At 40.2% G+C, this 22,051-nt stretch overlaps 1 long non-coding RNA gene across 2 annotated transcripts; it reads left to right on the plus strand.

Annotated features, from left to right (window-relative positions):
- Positions 1-1,557: 1,557 nt before the first annotated feature.
- LOC115604212 lies at positions 1,558-20,839 on the plus strand. Of its 2 annotated transcripts, none has more exons than XR_003990155.1 (3): positions 1,558-1,656; positions 6,159-6,161; positions 20,811-20,839. It is a non-coding gene; the product is annotated as an uncharacterized LOC115604212 (long non-coding RNA). The 2 variants fall into 2 exon arrangements; XR_003990156.1 differs by lacking the exons at positions 6,159-6,161; positions 20,811-20,839 and adding exons at positions 7,141-7,144; positions 9,859-9,869.
- Positions 20,840-22,051: the final 1,212 nt, after the last annotated feature.

Below are 22,051 nucleotides of genomic sequence, written 5' to 3' on the forward strand. Positions count from 1 at the left end.
AGCCATTGAGTCGAAATTGGGAACACCCAAACTGGCTGTGCACGCTCAGATGTTAAGACAAAGAGCATGGGTATTGATGTGCATTAACCATACATAATCCAATTCTTACCTAAAGTAAAATGATGAAAATATTAAGTAATTTCACTGTAACTCAAACTCTTATAGTGGAGTGTAACTCTAGATGTATTGTGGTGAACAGTGGGTTTTTTTTACAGAGCACATGTTCTACTATAGTCTAACATACAGCAATAAGAAACTCTTTCAAGAATGTAATTTTGCCAATTATTCAGTATTTGGTATTCGTCCTTCTTTTTTATCCTATTTTAAAGCTCTCAGGCATCTGGGCAGTCAACTGGAAAATGTTGTTAGACATACGTGACTAATCACATACCATTAACAGTGAAGAGCCAATAGTCAAATGAAATACTCTTTGGAATAAACAAACAAAAAAAACCCAACTGAAATTTATTTCCTAAGTTCTTTGACACAACCTTAAGGATAGCAAGATATGTTTACAGTGATCACGGTGAGCCTGTGAATTATATGAGTGCTGAAGGAGCTGGCAGAGGAGCTTGCTAAGCCACTCTCCATCATCTATCAGCAGTCCTGGTCTAGTGGGCAGGTCCCAGAGGATTGGAGGTTGGCCAATGATGTGATGCCTCTCTACAAAAATGGCAGGAAGGAAGACTCTGGAAACTACAGGCCTGTCAGGCTGACCTCAGTGCCGGGGAAGGTCATAGAACAGATGATCCTAAGTGAGATCATAAAGCATGTGCAGGAAAACAGAGGGGTCAGGCCCAGTCAGCATGGGTTCATGGAAGGCAGGTCCTGCTTGGCAAACCTGATCTCCTACAGCAAGGTGACCCACGTGGTTGATGAGGGAAAGGCTGTGTACATTGTCTATTTGGACTTCAGTAAAGCATTTGACACTGTCTCCCACGTTTTCCTGAACAAATTGGCTGCTTATGGTCTGAATAGGTGGATTCTTCACCGGGTTAGAAATTGGCTGGATGGCCGAGCCCAAAGAGTGGTGGTAAATGGCATCACATCTAGTTGGCAACCAGTCACTAGTGGTGTCCCTCAGGGCTCGGTGTTAGGGCCAGTGTTGTTTAATATCTTCATTGATGATCTGGATGAGGGGATTGAGTACACCCTCAGTAAATTTGCAGATGACTCCAAGTTGGGCAGGCGTGTTGATCTGCTGAAAGATAGGAAGGCTTTGCAGAGGGATCTGGACAGGCTGGATCGATGGGCTGTGGCCAGTGGTATGAGGTTCAACAACACAAAGTGCCGGGTCCTGCATTTGGGCCATAACAACCTCATGCAACGCTACAGGCTTGGGGAAGACTGGTTGGAAAGCTAGTGGGTGGAAAAGGACCCAGGGGTGCTGATTGACAGATTGACATAGCTGAGACAGAGACTGCAGTGTGCCCAGGCAGCCAAGAAGGCCAACAGCATCCTGGCCTGTATCAGAAATAGCATAACCAGCAGGGCCAGGGCAGTGATCGTCCCCCTGTACTCAGCACTGTTGAGGCTGCACCTGGAATCCTGTGTTCAGTTCTGGGCCCCTCACTACAAGAAAGACATTGAGCTGCTGGAGCAGGTCCAGAGAAGGGCAACAAAACCGGCAAAGGGTCTGGAGCGCAAGTCTTATGAGTAACAGCTCAGGGAACTGAGGGTATTTATCCTGGAAAAGGCTCATGGCGGCCTTATCGCTCTCTACAACTACCTGAAAGGAGGTTGTAGTGAGGTGGGGGTCGGTCTCTTCTCCCAAGTAACAAGTGATAGGACAAGAGGTAACAGCCGCAATTTGCGCCAGGGGAGGTTTAGATTGAATATTAGGAAAAATTTCTTCACCACGACGGTGATCAGGCATTGGAACAGGCTGCCCAGGGCAGTGGTGGCACTGCCGTCCCTGGAAGTGTTCAAAAAACGTGTAGATGAGGCCCTCAGTAATATGGTTTAGTGATGGTCTTGGCAATCCTCGGGTAATGGTTGGACTTGATGATCTTAAAGGTCTTTTCTAACCTGGTCAATTCTATGATTCACAGGTAGGAAGAAGATCTTTTTTTTTTTTTGTGAGAAACCCAGTCTCATAAGCGTCATATGCACAAGAACCTCCTAGCTGGAACTCATAGTAACAGCACTATCCTTGGTGTCCATCAGACATCTCAATTCACTTGAATTAGCTTAGTGGGAGTGTGTGCAATCCCAGTCGGGGAGAGAGCTGCATCCTAATCTGACCAGTAGTGCAGGTGACCTGCCTAAAATCTGCTGGACAAGCAGCATCCGCAGTTCAAGCATCAGCTCAAGTATCAGCCGATGGCCACCTACCTTCAGTTTAAGTAGCACTTAACAAGAGTTAGAGATACTGCCTGGTGAATGAGAACTGCCCCAGGGAAACACTTGAGCTGCAACTTAAGATAAGCAAGCATGAAAGGTAAGCAAGCGCGGCAAAGGCAGACCAGAACAGATGCAGACTAAGATCATATGATAAGACCTGGGATAGCACAAAGCTGAATATGTTACTGGGTGGCCCGCCCGAGGTGAAAAGCTTTCTCATCCCCCTTCCAGAGACATTTTGAAAATAAATCTGCCAGTTCTAAAGAGTACATAAGCCTGACTGGTGTTTGGTTTCTCCTGGAACTAGACTAGTATTTAATTTCACATATCCCCAACTCCATTACAGCATGTTAGCTTTTCATTTCCTTATGCTGGCCTAAAAACAAAGAGAAGAGGTGATTATTTTCTTCCAAATTGTTAAATATATATCTTAATGCAATAAAAGCATTGTGGGCTCAGGATATTTTTAGGCTGGAGTACTGGGTTCCCACAATATTTCTTCCTAAACTGTCACTGCCCTTGAAGAAACACTGAAAGAACTTGTTTACACAATATTTCTGTGGCCATCCTCTTCCATATTTGGCTGATCAGGTAAAAAAATAAAATAAATCTGTAGAAAGGATTTTCTCCCAGCTGCCTTGGCACAAACTGTTTATTTTTTAACAGTTTTCCCAGCACTCAGTTTCTGATCCATAATGCACATGAAACTCCTTTGATCATGGTGAGCTTGTGCCTTAATGTTGATTTTTTTTAGTTACAAGTAATTTTTGATTACAGTAGCTTATTGTTGCTCTCTGTTTCGCTACAGGATATCTCACCATTTTTATGTTTATGCCAAGCTGCTAACCATGCTATGCCATAAACAACTTGGGCATACCAATTGGAAAGGTTTAAAAGCAAAAAAATCTTGTGTTCGGATTTCTTCAACCAGACATACTGTTGATGGTTTTTTAAGTGCTAGTTTCACTGGACTTTAAAAAATTGATTTTCGCAGTTAATGCAGACAAAAGTACACCGAGCTTCTTCCCTAGGTTGTCTGTGTGAGGCTAGGAAAGCTCAGGTGAGAAACTCCCCAGGCTGAGTTGCCTTATTCAGCCACCCAACCTGCAGTCCTGCTGTGGCTGTTGGGGATGGTTCCTTCTTTCCCCTTCGCACCAGCTATGATATTCTACTATAATGCTGGTGTTGGCAGTGGCAATCATGCAGCACATGGTCAACTGGCTCAGGACACTCCTCTGACAGCTATGCCCTTTTTTATGGCCTCTTTTTCAGCTCTGTTCATGAGCTACTCCATCTTGCCATGTGGCTGGACGCTGGCTGGTGCATCTTCTTGAGCCTTCCCTGGCCAGAAGTCAGGCCCAGACACAGCAGTGAGTGTGTGCGATCCTGACGGCAAGGCCACCGGGAACAGCTCTGGCTGACACTAAGTAGGTGTTGAAAAGGCCTCGTTTGGTTGGGGGAGCGTGTGGGCTGGCCGCAGTTTCCAAGTCTGAGACACCACACCCTCGGGCCCGCTTGTGCAAAGGCAGCAGCTGGGCGGTGCAAGGGAAGGGAATCAGATGCAGCTGCTGGGTCTGGTGGCGAGCTCTGCTCTGCCACTCCCTAATGCATCCCAGAGGCCGCCACAGCTCCTGAGGCTTTCCAAAACATGTTCCTAACCCAGATATGACACACTGACCCTGGGCCTTTATCAAATGTTGATTCACTTCTAATCATGGATACATGTTGAATAAACGAATTCATTTATTCATGACAAATATATGAAATCACCGCTTATTACAAAAGCAATTCACTTTTAGTCTTGTTACCCTTTTCCATTGCTTCCAACTCTTAATACCTTAGCCCACACAAGGGGCCAGAGAGATTTATAACATACTAAAAGCAGGGCTCTTTTTAAGGCAGTCAGCTTGCAGGAGGTAGGAACCACAGACTTCATTTCTTTTTCAGTGTCCCAACAGTCACATTAGTTTTCTTTCTTTCTTTCTTTCTTTCTTTAAAATCTGCCTTGCTCTAAAGGCTTCTCTGCCAAATGTTACAGTATACTAAAAAACACCTCAAAGTAAGGATTTAGAATGGAAAGACTGACATACCAATACTAAAAATGCCAGAGGCTTTGCTCTTACACTACTTGTGTATATTTTTCCAAATTAAATGGGCTCGTCAAGGTTATTAAATTTGAACATTGAATATATATTTGATTTCCAAAGTTCTGGAGTAAAATATCCAGTTTGACAAAGCAGCTGAAATATCTCACTCTCCTGAAATCAATGAAGGGTTGGAGTTCTGCAGCTGTGCCTGTGACGTAGAAATTTTAATAGCTTTAGAGAAACAAGAACTGAAGTTGGCACAGTTCAAATTGTAAATACGATTTGATAATTATAGTGTCTGTGATCTCATGTAATAGCTTTTCCTTCACATTGCAACATTTTTCTTTCAATATTTTTATGTTGGCTCATGGCTTTTATTTACATTTTCTGATGTAACCAGAAACACTGCAAAATCTCTGAAAATATTTTCCTTCAGTAATTATGGGGTGCTTTACTTCTTTAACCTAGTCATATTGCAGAACTAATTTATTTAATTTTAGAAATGGAAAGTTCTTTTTATAAACTTTTTACTGTACATAATGGATGCTGCTGGTAACTTGCTAGGAAAATGAGCTCATGTTCTGAATTGCCCCCAGCTTTAGTAGCCTGCTCTACAGTTGGACCTACAGGTGGCGAGCTACAGGTGGCCACAGAAGAGAAACTACCACAAATCTTCTATGACATGTTTCTTCTGTGCTAGATGGTAGTTTTGTTAATGTTGAATTATGTCAGGGTGCATTTAGATAAAAATTGAAATACAATTAATGTGCCTGGAAATAATTTTAAGCTTTTCGATCATTGGATGAATTTTTTGAAAAAGGAAATCAAATTAAAAGTAGGATTATGAAAATATGCTTTGAACTTTAAGACGATTGATTTATTAAACAATATGTATGCATAGTTAGGTAAACAATTATTTCAGAGCACCACATTTTACAGAAACAGTTGGCCTGATCTTACAACCCTTTACTTTTTTATTGATTAATTTAATTTTTAATTGATTAGAAAAGAAAAAAAAACTTATTTTTCTCTTAAGGCTTTCTTCACATTGTCCATATTAAATAGAGCCCTTTAAAAATACCTAGTGGTTTCACCATTATTTATTGCCAGCTTTAAATAATGTTCAGCTTGCCCACATGATTTGTTATCTCCCTTTTATATGTACCTAATGAGCTTACGGACCTGAAATGTCCTTCTATGGGCTGGATAGTTCAACCCCTCTCAGCCCTAAAATCCTGAAAATCCTAAAATTAAAAAAAGTTCTAAAGTGCTTTGCAAGCTGTGGCCAGAATTTTCAAAGTCGTCTTCCTATAACAGAATAGGTTTAGGCATCCACATCTGGATTTAGATGTCTAAGTAAAACAGCCTCTTTATTTCGCATGGGAGAAGGTCAATGACAAGAGCAGGCATTTGCCACTTCAGAGGTCCACCTTTGATTAGATGCCTGACATCAGACATGCAGAGCTGAAAAGTCAGATTAGTGTGCAGCAGAGCATGTTAGCTGCTCCTGCAAAAACTGCCGGGGCAGTTACCTTGCACATTTTATTTTACAAGATAGAGTGAATGGTTTACCAGGTGGAAATGACAAAAAAACTTGACTTGTTTAACATTCCTGTGGCTCTTACACTGAAAATCGTCTTTGGTTCAGGCTGATGGGCCTTTTCCTTGGCTAATAGGCCATAGAAATACCTGGGCACCTATTGTTGCTGAAGAAATTAATTCTACTAGGGGGTGGAACTTATCCTCTGTGTAACACAATTACCCCAGTCTCCTAAAAACTCCATAAATAATTCAAGATGGTGGAGTTTAGCAAGTTTTTGAGTATGATTTTTAAGCAGGCAACATATATTACATCTGCAGTTAGGTCATTATTCTGTCACTTGAAAAATCTTGGGCAGTTGTCCAAGAAAAATCAGATTACTTTAGATATTATTGCAAAATCATCTGATTATTCAAAAAATGTTAGAAGTTATCTTGGCATCATTAGATATCACTGAGCCAAGAAGATGTCATAATTGGAATACACTGGGGATAAATTAGCTTGTATTTTGTGCAGATCCCAAGTTAGTTTCACAATACCCCTTCAAATTGTCATCAGTTAATGGGAGGAAATTTTACAATATTCACTTGTTAAAAACTTTAATTAAGGAGACAAGGAGGCAATCAAAACATAAAGATGTCATTATCTGAGAAAAAAACTGGGTCAATTTATACTGATTGTAGATCTTCTGTGTAGGAATTCTAGGTATTTACGCAAACTTTATGCTGAAGTTTGATTGAAGTTATATGAAATTCTGGTAGCTGTTCCAGTCCTATGGCAAAGGTTCCCTTACTGGGTACTGGGGACTGACTGGCTTCCCAGTACTGCATTTGTACTTAAACACTCAATAGATGTTTGCGTGGAAAAAACCCAGGAGGTTGCAATAGCTTCTCTTCCCACACAACATTCAGTGCTTTGTGGACTACGAACATGGGAGTAAAGCGGAAGTTCCCTCCTGAAACTTCTTATCTTTGGTAGCCTCCTTGCCTCTGATTTGCCCTAACCTGTTTTTCTTATCCCAATGACTCCTTGTCTTTAATCCTTTCTGCTTTTGATTTCTTGTGTACATACTTTGTGGGCAGGGCTGTGCATGAGAAAATACATTACTGATGTTGCTCTTTACCTTCTCAGGAGCATGTGATGATTCAAATATATAAAAATAGGCTTTAGGGAAGTTTCTCAACAAATCGCTTTCTTTAGCAAGAAGCAGATCCACACAGAATTGCAATCTACCCAAATACAGTGGGGTACAGTTTTTTGGGTACAGACCAGAATTACCAGGACGGGTCATCACCACACACGATGAGCTCCCAGAAACAGCCTCTATCTGATAAAGAATGAGAAAAGTCTTGGTCATTGCTTGGGCATTCTGATGCTAGGAGAGGAGAGGAGAAGAGAGGAAAGGAAAGGAGAGGAGAGCTGTGAAATGCGTAGTATATATACAGTGAGGTGATTTTACTGTGAATTAAGACATTTTCAATAGATCCCTAAGAAACTATTGTCTCCTACAAGCACTTTTCTTATCTCTGGGTCCACAAACTGAAAGACAGGTTCAGGTTATCATTAATCTTCACATGCTTTTATCACAAATATTTGAATTTTAAAATCTATTTATTCTACCTTTTATCGTAACAATATATAATTTCTAACCTCTTATTGTGGCCTGGTAAGCCTTCACTGATTTGCAACCCTACTTTGGAAACCACTGAATTAAGCAATCAAATAAAGGCCCAATAAAGGCCCAGATGTCTTCAAACAGGAAGCCTGGAACAGCACACATTTTCTCTTTCCGCCTTTTTTTTACTTAAGTCAAATGAATGAAAATGCTCTCAAATCCCACCCTTTCACAGAAAAACAATAAGTTAAGTGGAAAAAGATGTGGTAAAAACTGAGACACTGTAAGGATTTTTTTCTGCCCCCTGTGACCTAGACCACAGTTCCTTATAGAAAAAAAATACACTTTTGTTCTCATTTTTTTTGATGTCTAGAAATCAGCAAACTTGATCTATTCAGACATCATGTCCTGCCTCACTTCTCCTCTCATACAAATCACAAAGTTTCTCAGCACCCAGGGCTGTTTTACAGGGCTTGTGATTTAGGCAATTTCTTTGGGATATGTATATGTGGCATACAGATGAGACTGGGAATTTAGTCACATTCCGATCACTCACGTATACATTAACTGAATGCAGGATTTTATTTGTACGCCTTTTTTGAAGGGATATGTTGCACCTTCTAAAGTGAATCTCCATACAAAAAGCCTGCATACTAGATATTGGGACATAAGAACTATGTCCTGAGAAAGACGTAACACAGTTTTGTCACCAAGAGTGAAATGAAAGTAAACACCCTTGGGCTTGTTAAGAATATCCCTGCTTCTGTGACTGAGCCCTCCACATAACTTGAATATGTAACAACAAACATCTAACTGTCTGCACATTTGGTGCTCATCATTTCAAAAGGGAGGAATTTGCGAGCAGTTACCGCACGAGGCGATATCTGGCATTACCACTTTCACTATATTTAGAACAGGAAATGATTGCATTAACTGACACAGCAGTCCCATGAGTGCTTCAGGCCAAGACTGCCACTGAAGGGAGTGGCCATGCCTCACCCCCCTGCTGCTCCCTGCTCCTGCCCCAGAGCCATCCTCCACTCTTCATGCGAAAGCATCCTGTATGGTCCTTCATCCTCTGGGCTAAGGCACAAACCCGGGTCAAAGACACGCTTACAAGCACCCCGGTTCACTGGGTGGGCAAGCGAGTAGCTGTGGTGCTGGTACAAAGCAGGTCAGGATGTGAAAAGGAGAGAAGGATGGGCAGCTGGAGAAAAGCAGAAGATGTGCTGCGCTGGTTTAGTCTGTCTTAGACACTGTATGAAACTGCAGCAGCAAACACTGACTTCTGCTTCACACATGCGCAGCGACTGAATTCCTTTATAATTGCATTCTTTATAATCAGATATCTCTATTTATGGCTGAGGAATATTTGGCAATTTCACAGTTATTTATTATGGAACAGTAACATTGGTACAATTCAAAACACAATTTCATATCTGAAAATCCTGTATTTTGTGGTTAGCATCCTTTCACAAAGAGTAATGATTCAAGGGGTATCAGCAGGTGTCCGTGAACAGGAAGCAGGTATGCCTGGTGAACTCACACTTGCCTTTCTTAATGAATTTACCCACAGAGACTTTCCATATAGTCCTTAATTGTAATGGCCTTTCACTGCTTACTTTTCCCTATAGAAAACTTTGTGAAGACTTCTTCACTCTTTATGCTCTCTGACTGCCCCTGTGGGAGACGACAGTATCTAAGTTGTGTATACAGAATAATTCACGTTAATTTTTAATATTTCTGAAGATAAACATCAAACCTATTACAAAGACAGACCTGGATGAATTTCCAGGCTTTGTGGTTAAGAACATGCTTTATCTTTGACAATCGTTCTTTAAAATGCTAATTACATTTTCCCAATACATTTAATCAGTTTTCTCCATTTAGTTGGGATTCTAGATATTTAATGCTCACAGCTACATCTCTATTAATCTTCATTCATTCATCTGTAAATACGTCATTATCTGTCACTCTGGCCAAAGAAGTAGTTGAAATTAGCAGCAGAGTTTTTTTGAGAAAGGGAACATGAGCATCTTTCAGATTAAAATCATTTGAGTAGGCTAGTTCCTGATAATGTAGATAAAATCGCTTCCTGTATCTGTGCCATAATCTGTGTTGTAGACAGCCTACCATAGCCATCACCTTTTCGTTCAGGAAAAACACTATTGGGAAAATATATGGAGCCTGGGAGAAACCAGCAGCTGTGAAAAAGCTTTCACTCAAGCAGTCATGTCTCATAGCAAATTCCAGACCTTCAGCTTGTTTTTCAGTGGAAGAGGATGAAGGGGGGTGAGCATAATACCTAGCCAAGTGTCATGCCAGGTTTGCTTCAGTATTTGGAAAGAATTAGGCCCTCATTTGCTCAATGGCCTGAGAATTAGATACCTGGTTTACCTGCAAGCAGAATGGAGCATGAACAGTTAAATTATTTTCTGAGGCCACTAACCCAACCTTCAAGTTTCATTTCCCTGCTGTGGCCATTAAGTTCTCTGTAAATAGTGTACCTGAAACTATCAATGCATCTAAGTATTTGGAATGATAATCCAGTTTACACTGACAATGAAGTCAGTGGAGATATGGCTGTTCAGTGGATATAAGCCAGCAAAGACTTGGGTGTTTAGCCCACAGAATGGTAACAGGCTGATGAAGTTGCTTCCTTCTTTCACCAGCAGTACTTCAGACTGCTGCAGTGAAATGGATTTGTCCAAACAAACCAAATACCATTACTCCACAATCAGACATTCTCTTTTACTTCTTGTGAATGATAGCAACCTAATAATTGAAAGTAATTCAAAAGCTAATTAAAAAGGTATTTTTTTTCAGACACAAGAAAATGTTTTCAGATAAACTATTTGCTGAGAACAGTCACTGGAAGGTTCTTCTCAGTTTGGTGAATATGAATAGTCACATACATATGTAACCAAACTCACTTTGGTTTACATTTCTGAAAAAGCTGATGGATATCTGATTTTACAATCCTAAATAATTAAAGCCAAATCAGATCTTTTAATCACGTTGAATATTATCCTTTATTATTTGCATGTACATACATACCTAAAAGGTAAGCATAAACTTACATAGATATTAAATGCTGCATATACCTCACAAAAAGAGTAATACATGTTTCATGGTTGCAACTCAGGCTAAATATGTATTTTTGCAAAAGCAAACAGAGGAAAATCAGGCATTAAGAGTGTATACTGCAGGCTGGTAGACACATCATTATCATATTATCACATATTGATGACTGTTTACAATATATTACATAAATTATACAATACATGTGGAGAGATATTTACAAGTCAAAAGCTGCAATATCACAAAAGTTGATCACAAGTCAGAAGAAGAATCCAAGGAGCAAGTTCAATTTTCCCCAGCAAATTACTATTCCGTTGTTAAGTTTATTGTATCTTAAGATAAGCACTTTCAAGAGCTTTGGTTAGCAGCTACCAATGGTGAAAATAAATTCCAGTCATGCAGGAACACTTGAAGTTTCTTTTTGTCTCCCCAGCCACACCACAGGAGCTTGAAGGCAGACTTGAAACATCTGCTACCAGGATTAGGTTACCGGAGCCTAAAGAATCTACACTAACTTTAATCTGATAACATCTTTATATTTCAATAGCTGCATCTCTTAAACTCCAATTATATTTTTAATGAAATGCTGGAAAGCCAGCACACATAAAAGAAATCTTAAGTGTCAGCAAATTTAAATTAAATGGAATAAGAGACAGTCGACTGTATTGAGAGGAATATATTTTTATTGGCTTTGTAGAAAACTGGCCATCTTTTCAGGCTTCATGAAAAACGAAGGGCCACTTTTTTCATACAAAATGTAATTATTGGACTTTGAAATGTTTTCTTGGCAAAATGATAGAGTTAGGATATGCAAATCATGCTTTTCAACTTAGGCAATTTGTGAAAATACTTCATTAGTCTATGGTAGAATTTTATTGTCATAGCAGCGTGCAATGGCCGCATGAACCATAATAAATCTGTCATTTCAGCAACATCTTGTGGAATTAGGGTGGCAGTCTGTACCCTAAAGTGTCAGTCTCTCACTAGAGGATGTCTGGGGGCCCATCCTCTTCCCATTCAGAGCTCTTCTTAGACTGATGTAACTTAACTCCATGGAGCTTGGAAAACTAACTCTTATTTAGTGTTGTCTAAAAAGCAATCCTGAACTTTAATGCAGTGCCTTGGGTGTTTCTGGCTAAGTTTCGGTGGCGGGGGGGCTGCGGGCAAGCACTGTGAGATGAGGCTGGGGCTGTCCCCAGCCATCTCCAGAAGGCCCATTGCAGGGCACAGCTGAGGCCCTTCGCCAAGATGGTGATGCCTCTGGGAAAAAGTGTTGAAGAAAGGGTAAAACACCACAGGGCAATGTGAGGAGTGAGGAAAACAAGTGAAAGAAAAAGCCCTACAGGCACTAAGGCCCGTGAAGGAGGAGAGGAGGACCTCCAGCCAGAGCAGAGGCTCCCCTGAAGTGCTTGGAGGATATCATAGTGGAACAGATACTTCCCTGCAGCCCATGGAGAGGGTCATGGTAGAACAGATGCCCACACTGCTGCCCATGGAGGTAGATATATCCTGAAGGCACGGTTGCTCAGGAAGAGTCTACACTGGAGCGGGTTCTGATAGGAACTGTGTCTCATGATAGACCCATCCTGGTGCAGGTTTATCCTGAAGGACTGTAGCCTGTGAAGAGGACCCATGCTGGAGCAGGGTAAAGTGGGAAGAGGACAGAGCAGCAAAGAACTGCCCTGAACTGACTGCAAGCCCCATGCCCCATCCTCCTCCGATGCTTGGTGGGAGGAGGGAGAGGAACTGGGAAGAAAGAAGCAAATTTGAGCCTGAAATAATCAGGGGGTGGGAGGAAGATGGTTTATTTTTTCCTTTGTTTCTCACTATCCAACTCTATGTTACTTGGTAATAAACTAATTTTCCCCAAGCCTAGTCAAGTCTGTTTTGCTTGTGATGGCAACTAGTAACTGATGTCCTTGCATTTATCTTGACAATGAGCATTTTAAATCATGTTTTCTCCCGTCCTTCTGAGGAGGGGGAATAAGAGAGCAGCTGGGTGGGTGTCTATCAGCCAGAGAAGGCCAACCCACCACATGCATATGATAGTTTCTGTTACCTTTTATAAGCAACAATATCTGCTTTCTTTTACAATATACTGCCACTTCTTAAGTGTAATATCTGCTTTCTTTTACAATATACTGCCACTTCTTAAGTGTTTTTTAGTGCAGCTCGGACAATGTTCTCATTTCACAGTGCTGCAAAACATGGAACTCAAGAACTGCACAAATATGGCAGAGAGAAACACATGCCAGATGCTCACTGTGATTTCTGGCTTATCTTGCCCTTAGTAACATTAATCATTTTTATAGTTATAATGCTTGATACAGTCTCTGGAATCAAAAGACTCCAGAAATTACCTTGCGAATATCATACATTTGAAACAAAATTATTCAGCTTCAAGTAATTTAATACCATAAAAGATAAATAAGACAACTCTTTGAAGATACCAGAAAGCTAAGTTAATGTTTTGAAGAGCCAATCATTAATTTAATGTCACTAATTATTTTGAAATGGAAATATTTCTGTGGGGCAATATTTTAATGCACTAAACCATTGAATAAAATGAAAAATGTACTTAACAGCAAACAAAGAAACCACAACTAATATGTGGCTAAATAAAAACTTAGCAGATAAAAAAAAATGCGAGGTACCCAAGACCGTATTGCCAGAAGACTTTGCAAATACAATTTTTCTGAAGTTATTAGAAGGTTTAAGGTTAGCCCTTATACTACTGGTGGAAAACTTCTGTCAAGACCAGATCTCATAAGATGTCATATATCATCTCTAAAGATCATATGTGAATCTCAGCGTGCCATGAATCTAAGAGTAACTAGGTCCCATAGCTTCCAGACCGAGCAAAGACTTGATACAAAGCACGGAAATGTAAGCAGAACTTTGAAACAAAATAAAACTTGAGAGCTTTGAAGCTAAATTTGTGGTTGCATAAAGTTCACTTGAAGAGACAATAATAGTTTGTCTATGAGTTTGTTTGTCACTGCAGCAAGGTGGGCTGTAAGACATAAACATTACTTTCTCCTGACTATCTTCATACTTTCTTCACTCATAAAATAAAGGTAACCTAAACTGAAAGCTTGAAGTTGCTCTTTAGTATAAAGAAGTATAGCAGCATCACCTTTTTTGTAATATGAGGTATAGATATATGACTGCTTGCCTCAGGGAGAATTTTGCTAAGAGTTTAAAAATGCTGTGAAAGACAAGGAAAGCATTCCTCCAAGTGTGAAAGATTCACGAGTAAGGATGTGTATGCTCAGTAAAATGCTCATTTGATTTCAGTATAATAATTAGCACATGGATTAAATGCAATATTAAAGTGAGTTCTATTTATGCAAAGCTGGATTGAGGGGAGTACAATCCTCTGTTTTCCAAGGCTGGCCAAATTACTGCATTTAGCTGAACACCAAAACAAGGTGGATAGGAAGAGGGAATATGATGGTGAACTGAAGGTAGAAAAAGTGGTTAAGAATATAATATAATAAGTAATGTAAGCAAGAAATAGGATTAAGTAAGGCTTCAGGAGTAGAAAAACATTTGTAGAAAAGATAGAATGGTTTAGAACGGGGTTGACAGTTTTCTGCCAAGGGTTTTACTCCCTTAAGCTATGCGGAGCTTCACCATGTTTATCCCAATGGAGGCTTTCATCTAGATCCATACATACAATATCTGAAAAACATGGCAAATAGCAAAGAAGCTTGGAAGAAAAGTCAAGACCAAAAATAATTGCAAAGGCATTCAACATGGAAAAGCTCTACAGCTGAAAAGTTGTAGTTCTTTGAATTAAAAAAAGTTCCCCCTCATCCCCCGCCATGACGTAAAATCTGAGAGCTTCTATTATAAAAATATATTTCATTTGACTCATGCCATTGGAAAAAACTTTTTTTTTTTCCCTTAATAAAATCAAGTTTTGTGAAAGATCTAGAACTTTTAAGAAGACATTCCAAACTATTTGAGGAGACAGGAACAGAAGGGTAAAAGAAAACATTAATTTCCTGGCACTCAAGGCTTTATGTGCTTCTTTTTTTATCTCAATCATCCAGTATCACAGGTTGTTTAATATTTAATATTGCAAATTATTTGACCTAGGTAGAAACAAGAAGTGGATTTTCTGCACAGAGCATTCAGAATATTAGTCAGATTACAACTAATGGCAGTGCCGAGGTTTATTAAAACTCCTGTGGTTCACTTAGCCAAAGAGCTTTCTGGCATCACTAAGAATGACATATTATCATTGCTGTTAACATTTTAAATGATTAAGTAAAAAGATACTTAGTGTAAAACAACTGATGTGTACAGAGAAAGGTTGAAGTATTATCTCTGGTCTACAGATACACAACCAAATTCTTGTCTACCATTTTATTGTCCTTTTCCATCAGACATTAGACATGTCACTACTGATTTCAATGCATCCCAAATAAAGATAACTAGCCATATCTTATGTGATGAGCCTTACCATGCGTAGTATCTGTTTCCAACCAGATGTAAGAATTCTTGAAACATAGTTGACCTGTGGTCTAGCTGCACATAGCTTATCCCAGAAGCTGCCACTTGAATAGCACTTGAAATTCCAATCTTCACCTCAGAAATTGTTTATTGTAAAGTCTACATACACTGGAGTCTCTGGAAATCTAGATATCTCCCTTGCCTTAGTCCTCCTACAAAATAGCAGCAGTAAGTCAGTTTTATGACTTCTGTATGTATATAAACCTGCACTCCAGACAAAGCCGTGGAGGAAGGGTTCTTCTGAACTGAAAAATTTTAAGACTCTGGTTTTCCTCCCGAACGTTCTAGTGTGATTAAAAAGGAACTTTGTGAAACAGATTTATGCTGGTGTAAAATCAAAGTCAGCATAGATTAGTTGACCTTTTAGGAACTGTGTTCCTCACTTCCAAACTAGTAAAAAATTGAAAAATGGATGAGCTTGAATGATGAGTAGCATTAAAATAGAAGGAGTTGAAACTTCAGCACAAAGGTCTTCCAGAAGTACTGCGACTGTTTGCTAAGGTCTCCCCCCACTCCCCGATTCGATCATTTGCTATAAAGTGGGCAGAGTTCAACACTGGAAAACAGGGGAATAAATGATGGAGTTAAACTAGGGGAAGGAAGTGTCATCTCTTTTCATACATCAAAAGCAGGTTGCCTTCCTCGGTAATCCTCAAACCATGATGGCATCTTACATTTTACTCTGCCCACCCCACCATCTGCCTCATACTTTACAGCTGAGACGCAAATACTTTTTTTAAAAGATACAGCAAAGCCAAGAAAGAGTTTAGACAGGACAACTATGAACGCAAGTTTTCCTCTCAGGAAAAGAAGAAAAAAGTGCTGTCAGAGAGGAAATGACTTGGCATGAAAGCTAAAATCCTTTCCCTAGTACGTGAAAGATACACATTGCAGACCATACATTGGAAAAGTGTTCCCTGGTTAAAAAAAAAAAAAAAGAAAGAAAATATCTTTCTCTGTTGCTTCACAAGTTACATAGGCCTAGGAATCAACAGGGGTATAGTAACCTCCTTGCCTTTATTTTAGCAGTCCATGTTATGATCGAGGTCTTACTACACAAGAGCATTTAATGTGGAGTCACTAGAGTCAGTTTAAATTTTCAGAGGTTAACACAGCTTTTTTGTAAATTGAGTTATAAAAAAAGAAAAGCAAAAATGGGAAATGTTCCCAGAATGAGAATTTGCCTGCCAAGATCCACACAGACCCATTTTTTTATGGACAAGTTACAACTCCTTTAAAATGCTTTTTTAATAGAAATATGAATGATAGTACAATTTAAAAAGAATGAGTGCCATAAATAGCGAATTGAAAGTTTTTATAGCCTTTTCCAGGTGTTCTCTTCAGAGTTGCTTACCTTGGCAACTCTTCCCTATATTTTCCCTTAATGTTAATTAGCACCTTGGGCTGGGCTTTTGGGTACGTGAGCCTTTCATCACCTTCAAGTTTTTTACAATTAGAGAATCATTATCCTTTGCTTGTCCAAAAGTGTATTTTTATGTTGAAGGAAAACAGAGGGTTAGCAGTAGTTCTCACAGCATCACAGACCAGCTGAGGCTGGAGGGCGCCTCTGGAGATTGTCCAGTCCAATCTCCTGCTCAGAGAAGAGACTGCTGCAGCAGGTTGCCCAGGACCAAGTCCAGGGGCCTTTGAATCTCTCCAAGGGTGGAGTCTCCAAAACCTCTCTGCACAACCTGCTCTGGTGATTGATCACCCTCACCATAAAGAAGTTTTTTTTTTACGCTTAAATGGAATTTCTTGCATTTCAGTTTGTGTTCCATTCACTTTTTACTCCAACAGGTAATAATGAAGGCTCTCAACTCCACAGAATGGAGTGTGGCATAAAAACATATGCAGAAGGTGAAGTATTGAAGGGCTGATCACCTGACAGAGCAGGACGCTTGTCCTGCCGCTAGATATAACCACTCACTCTTTCTATTAGTAGCATGAATTTTTGCTAAACAAAACAGCATCAAAGATTTCTCTTTTCTTTTAGCCTGGGTACTGGACAAATTACCTCCCACCTTTATCCCATTTTGGAATGTAAATGCAATAGGGACACTGAGCTGGAATGCAGTCTATTATGACATGGCTGTAAGCAGGAGGACCTGCAACATGGAATTCAGTGGGACCAATACCATGGTAAACGTAAATATCACTTATCAGCAGTAATGACAAAAGCCACAACTCTCTAAACCTGTCTTCTTTTAAAAACCAGTGAAACGCATATTTTGTTGTTGAGTGGAGGCTTAGAAGTTAACCACAGAGATATAGTTTTTGTTGTTATTGTTGTTATATATTGTTGTTATATATTGTTGTTATTATTATATCATTCCTGGACCTTCAGTAGAGAAGATACTACATATTTCTCTTTTTACGAAGAAACAGCAACAGTCAAAAGAAAACCTTGCACTGGGTGTTGTACTTAGTATTTGACAACATGTGTAAAATCACAGCTGGATAGACTAAACCTTCTTATTTAATGATTACATATCTAAGAGATTTCTTCTACATATTGGTTCAGTTAACATTCAGCAAACACTGTGCTCATGGTATCCACACCTATATGCTACTTTCTGACAAAAGAATATTAATAAATAGTTATTCTATTAGAGTGTTAGGTATATCTACTGCAAGGATTCTTTTATAAGATACAGATTCGTTGGTCAAGCAAGAATTTGGAACAGACGTGGCCTCTTTTTTACAAACTGAGCTCTCAACTTTATGCTAAATATGTGCAGTTCTAAGATTAGACTTAAGATCCTCCTCCCTTTATATGTTTAACTACTTTCAGCATCATAGCTAGTCCATATCACATGCTCACTTGCTGTTTACATTTTTGCAATGCTGAAAGCAGAAAACAGACTGAAAGTCACAAATGATTTTATTTAATCTTCAGTGTTACCATCAGTTTAAAAAAACACCTATTTTTTTACCTAATAATCTGTAATTTACATGACTCATAACTAGTATATGAGATTATAGAACAGAACATGAGTGACGGGGCGGCAGGGGCTGTATTTAAGTATTAAACAGAGAAGTGTAACCATTTCAACTGCTTCTCTGTACCTCCTAGTCAGTTTCTACTGCTCATGGAAACCTGTAATATAGCAAAGAAGAAGACAAACCCACATAAAATCCAGAGCCATGGAAATCATCAGAAGGTCTTTTTGCTTTGTTTTCCAATTAAGGGGATTTGAGATAAATGGTGTTACGTTAATGTGATTCATTGAAACAGTCATTCCCCTAACTCTATGCTTAGTTCTTTTTAAAAGAATAATCTACTTAAACTCCCTGGAATTGACCATATACATATCACAGGGCAAAGCAACCTTCAATCCTGCACACTAGGAATAGGGAAGGAGCAGGGAGAAGCAATCACAGGACAAAACTGTCTTGTCAAGCACCTTCGTGAAACATCAGCATCGTACCATTATAGCGTAAATGAAAAGGCAAACAGACCTCACCTCTCCCACCACCTCTCTTCTCCCCTTTCGCTTGTCAGTTATTTATATTTTTTCCTTCTGAGACATGAATTACATCATTAGAACATGTCCTATTCGGATACGTAACTTATAAACACGAAATGAATACTGGAGTATGTCACAGTAGTGGCTTATCTCCCTAGGAAACACATATACACACACACATAAATAAAGAGAGAAAGAGTTTAAAGAAAAAATAATAAATCCCAAACCAATTAGAAAGCATAATATGAAGCTTTGGTTAAGGTGAAGTTAATGGGAATTTAGGCACTTGCTTTGTTGGAGTCATTGTTGGGGTTTTTACATTCAATCTTGTTGAACACAGGTAAAAATAAAATGCTTGAATTGTCAAACCTTTTAAATCCAGTATTTCTCTGCTAGGAGGATACATAGCCAAACATATTAACACCAGTTTACGGTATCTGTACTTTCATTTTCAAGTTAGTCACCTTTTGATCAGCAAATTTCTGGAACTATTAGCTTTATTCAAAATAGTATTAATACAATCGGTTTGCCTGGGGAGAAAAGATCTGCCTCCTTCTCTCTAAGGGAGCATCATTCTCTTAACCTGCATATGTCACCTGCTGTTCCTACTAAACTAATGTTCAATATTGCACAAGCATAAAATAAAGGAGGTATTGAGCAATCCGAATTAAGACAACCCTTTTTTTTTTTTTTCGCATTTTCTCAAAAACATGACAAAACTACTGGGACTGAAAAGTTCTTTATCATTCAGTTTTCCGTGGTTGTTCCTCAGACCTGCTACAGTCTATGTTTTCTTGGCGAGTACATGGGAGCTCAGCTTCCATGGGACACTGGCCAGATCCAGTGTAAGTCCTAGCTGGTGTGCTGGTATCTGAGTGAATGCACATAAATTTCAGGGACTTTCCCACCTAAGCACAGCTATAAAGATGCATTTTGGGAATTATGTTCTTTACTTAGTCCTGGTTTTTAGGTCATAACCAATCAATCTGTTTAGTTTCTCTGCATATTACTGGACACTACCCAGCTGTATGTAACACACAGTTTAAATAAACAATTACAGATATAAACTAAGAAGTGTTTTCCTTTTGTAAATTACACAGTGTTTTCTCCTGGTAAATGAACTTGGTCTGACTGGAAAGGGAATAGGTATTTTGAGGTAATTCCCTTGCCTGCAGTTACATTCCAGTGCTTGAAAGTTCAGCAACTGGCTGATTTTTATCCAAAAGAACATATCATGTGTCAGAGGTGTCAGGTGGACAAAGGCAGACTTCCATTTAGTTGTACACTGGTACCTATTCACACAACAAGCAAGACGGTGAGCTTACTAACCCTGCACTGCCAACATGTAACATGCCCAGGGGGAACCTTGGCTTTAGTTTCCATCCTTATTCAACCTTTTAGCCTTTCTATTGAGACATCGCTAAGCCACATTCATAAAGCACACTGTTTGTGGATGTGTCACAACACTGATGTAGAGCCACTAGGCATGTCTTTTCATAGGAAAACAATATTCTCATATATCGCACCCCTAGCATTCAGGACAGTTTTTCTCTTCTTCCACATTGACCTCAGACATCCAGATCAGAAGTGAAGGAGGTATAATACTCACAGGCTGCATAAGCTAGGAAGAGAACACCATTTGTGGTACTTAAACATTTGAGGGAGTTAAAGATATCCCACTAAGCAAGGCAAAGAAAGATAAATGCCTCCTGTTTTTTCCTACATGAAGAACTGAAAAAGCACTGACCTTGTGTTCCACTCAGTAGATGCCAGCTCCAAAGCACCCAAAGACACCATCAATCAGGGCAATCCCAAGCACAAATACAGGCTGGGCGGGGAACGGATTGAGAGCAGCCCTGAGGAGAAGGACTTGGGGGTGTTGATTGATGAAAATGCTCAACATGACCTAGCAGTGTGAGCTTGCCACCCAGAAAGCCAATTGTGTATTGGGCTGCATCAAAAGAAGTGCGACTAGGAGGTCAAAGGAGATGATCTTCCCCTCTACTCTGCTCTCGTGTGACCCCACCTGGAGTACTCTGTTCAGCTCTGAGGCCCCCAACACAAGAGTGACGTGGATCTGCTTGAGTGAGTCCAAAGGAGAGCCATGAAGATGATCAGGGGGCTGGAGCACCTCTCCTGTAAAGACAGGCTGAGAGAGTTGGGCTTATTCAGTCTGGAGAAGAGAAGGCTCTGGGGAGACCTCAGAGCAGCTTCCAGTACCTAAAGGGGGCCTACAGGAAATCTGGAGAGGGACTTTTTACAAGGGCGTGTAGTGATAGGACAAGGAGAAATGGCTTTTAGCTGAAAGAGGGGAGATTTACATTAGACATACTTCCCTGTGAGGGTGGTGAGGCACTGTCCAGATACAACCAGGTGGGAGGTTGCCCAGAGAAGCTGTGGCTGCCCCATCCCTGGCAGTGTTCAAGGCCAGGTTGGATGGGGCTTTGAGCAACCTGCTCTAGTGGAAGGTGTCCCTGCCCATGGCAGGGGAGTCAGAACTATATGATCTTTAAGCTCCCTTCAACTCAAACCATTCTATGATTCTATAAGCAAAACAAAACGAGCCTCTTCAAGCAACCTCAGCTCTTCTTCATAGGTATTTCTCCATGAAATCCTGCTCATCACATGGACTCATCACACCCTGCAGCCTCAGGAGGACCGGCTGCTTGCAGAGTTTGTAGAATTTATCCCTGTCTTATCTTCAGTAACACTGAGGAGAGTCATTGCCTCAAGCTCCAGCCTTTCCCTCAGGGTGTGCAGGGTGAACTGCTTTCCCCAGCTATGGCCAGGTGCTAGGCTCTTCTCACCAATGCCTGGTGACAAAAGCTCCAGCTCACACACAGAGAGCAGTTCCTAAACATTTTGGTGTATCAAGCAATTAAAAAAAAAAAAAAAAGTAACTGAAAATGCTGCATTTTCAGAATATGCTTCATTACAAGCAATTAAAAAGAGGGAAGAGGGGCACAGATTACTGTCATCCTGATGGCTAAATGAAGTTAATTTACACGGCAAGTAATCTGAACCGATTGTTGGTACGAATCTCAAACGAAATCGAATGAAGGCTGTTAATTCTGAAAAACAAACAAAAAATTTACATTAGGGCTTATTTAGTTAAGTCTGTTTTAAGGGTGAAGTAACCTATAAAGAAGAAAGGCCGTTTTAACACTGATCACATTTTTCACCAAGGAGTTTAAAACAGTTTAACCCGAGTGGTAATTCCTTCCTCCACCCCCGAGTTTGCTGTATCCAGCTACAAAGCTTCCCCACGTTCTCTCTCAGCCTAGCTGACACTGCTCGCTGCCTTCAAGCTGCCCCCGGCCGGCTGCACGCCTCAGGGCTTGCCCCTCCAGGACCGCGGTCCCCACAGCGGCCCGAGACGACGCCCGCACCCGCGGGG

Source organism: Strigops habroptila, chromosome 2, assembly GCF_004027225.2.
Source record: "Strigops habroptila isolate Jane chromosome 2, bStrHab1.2.pri, whole genome shotgun sequence".
Lineage (NCBI taxonomy): Eukaryota > Metazoa > Chordata > Aves > Psittaciformes > Psittacidae > Strigops > Strigops habroptila.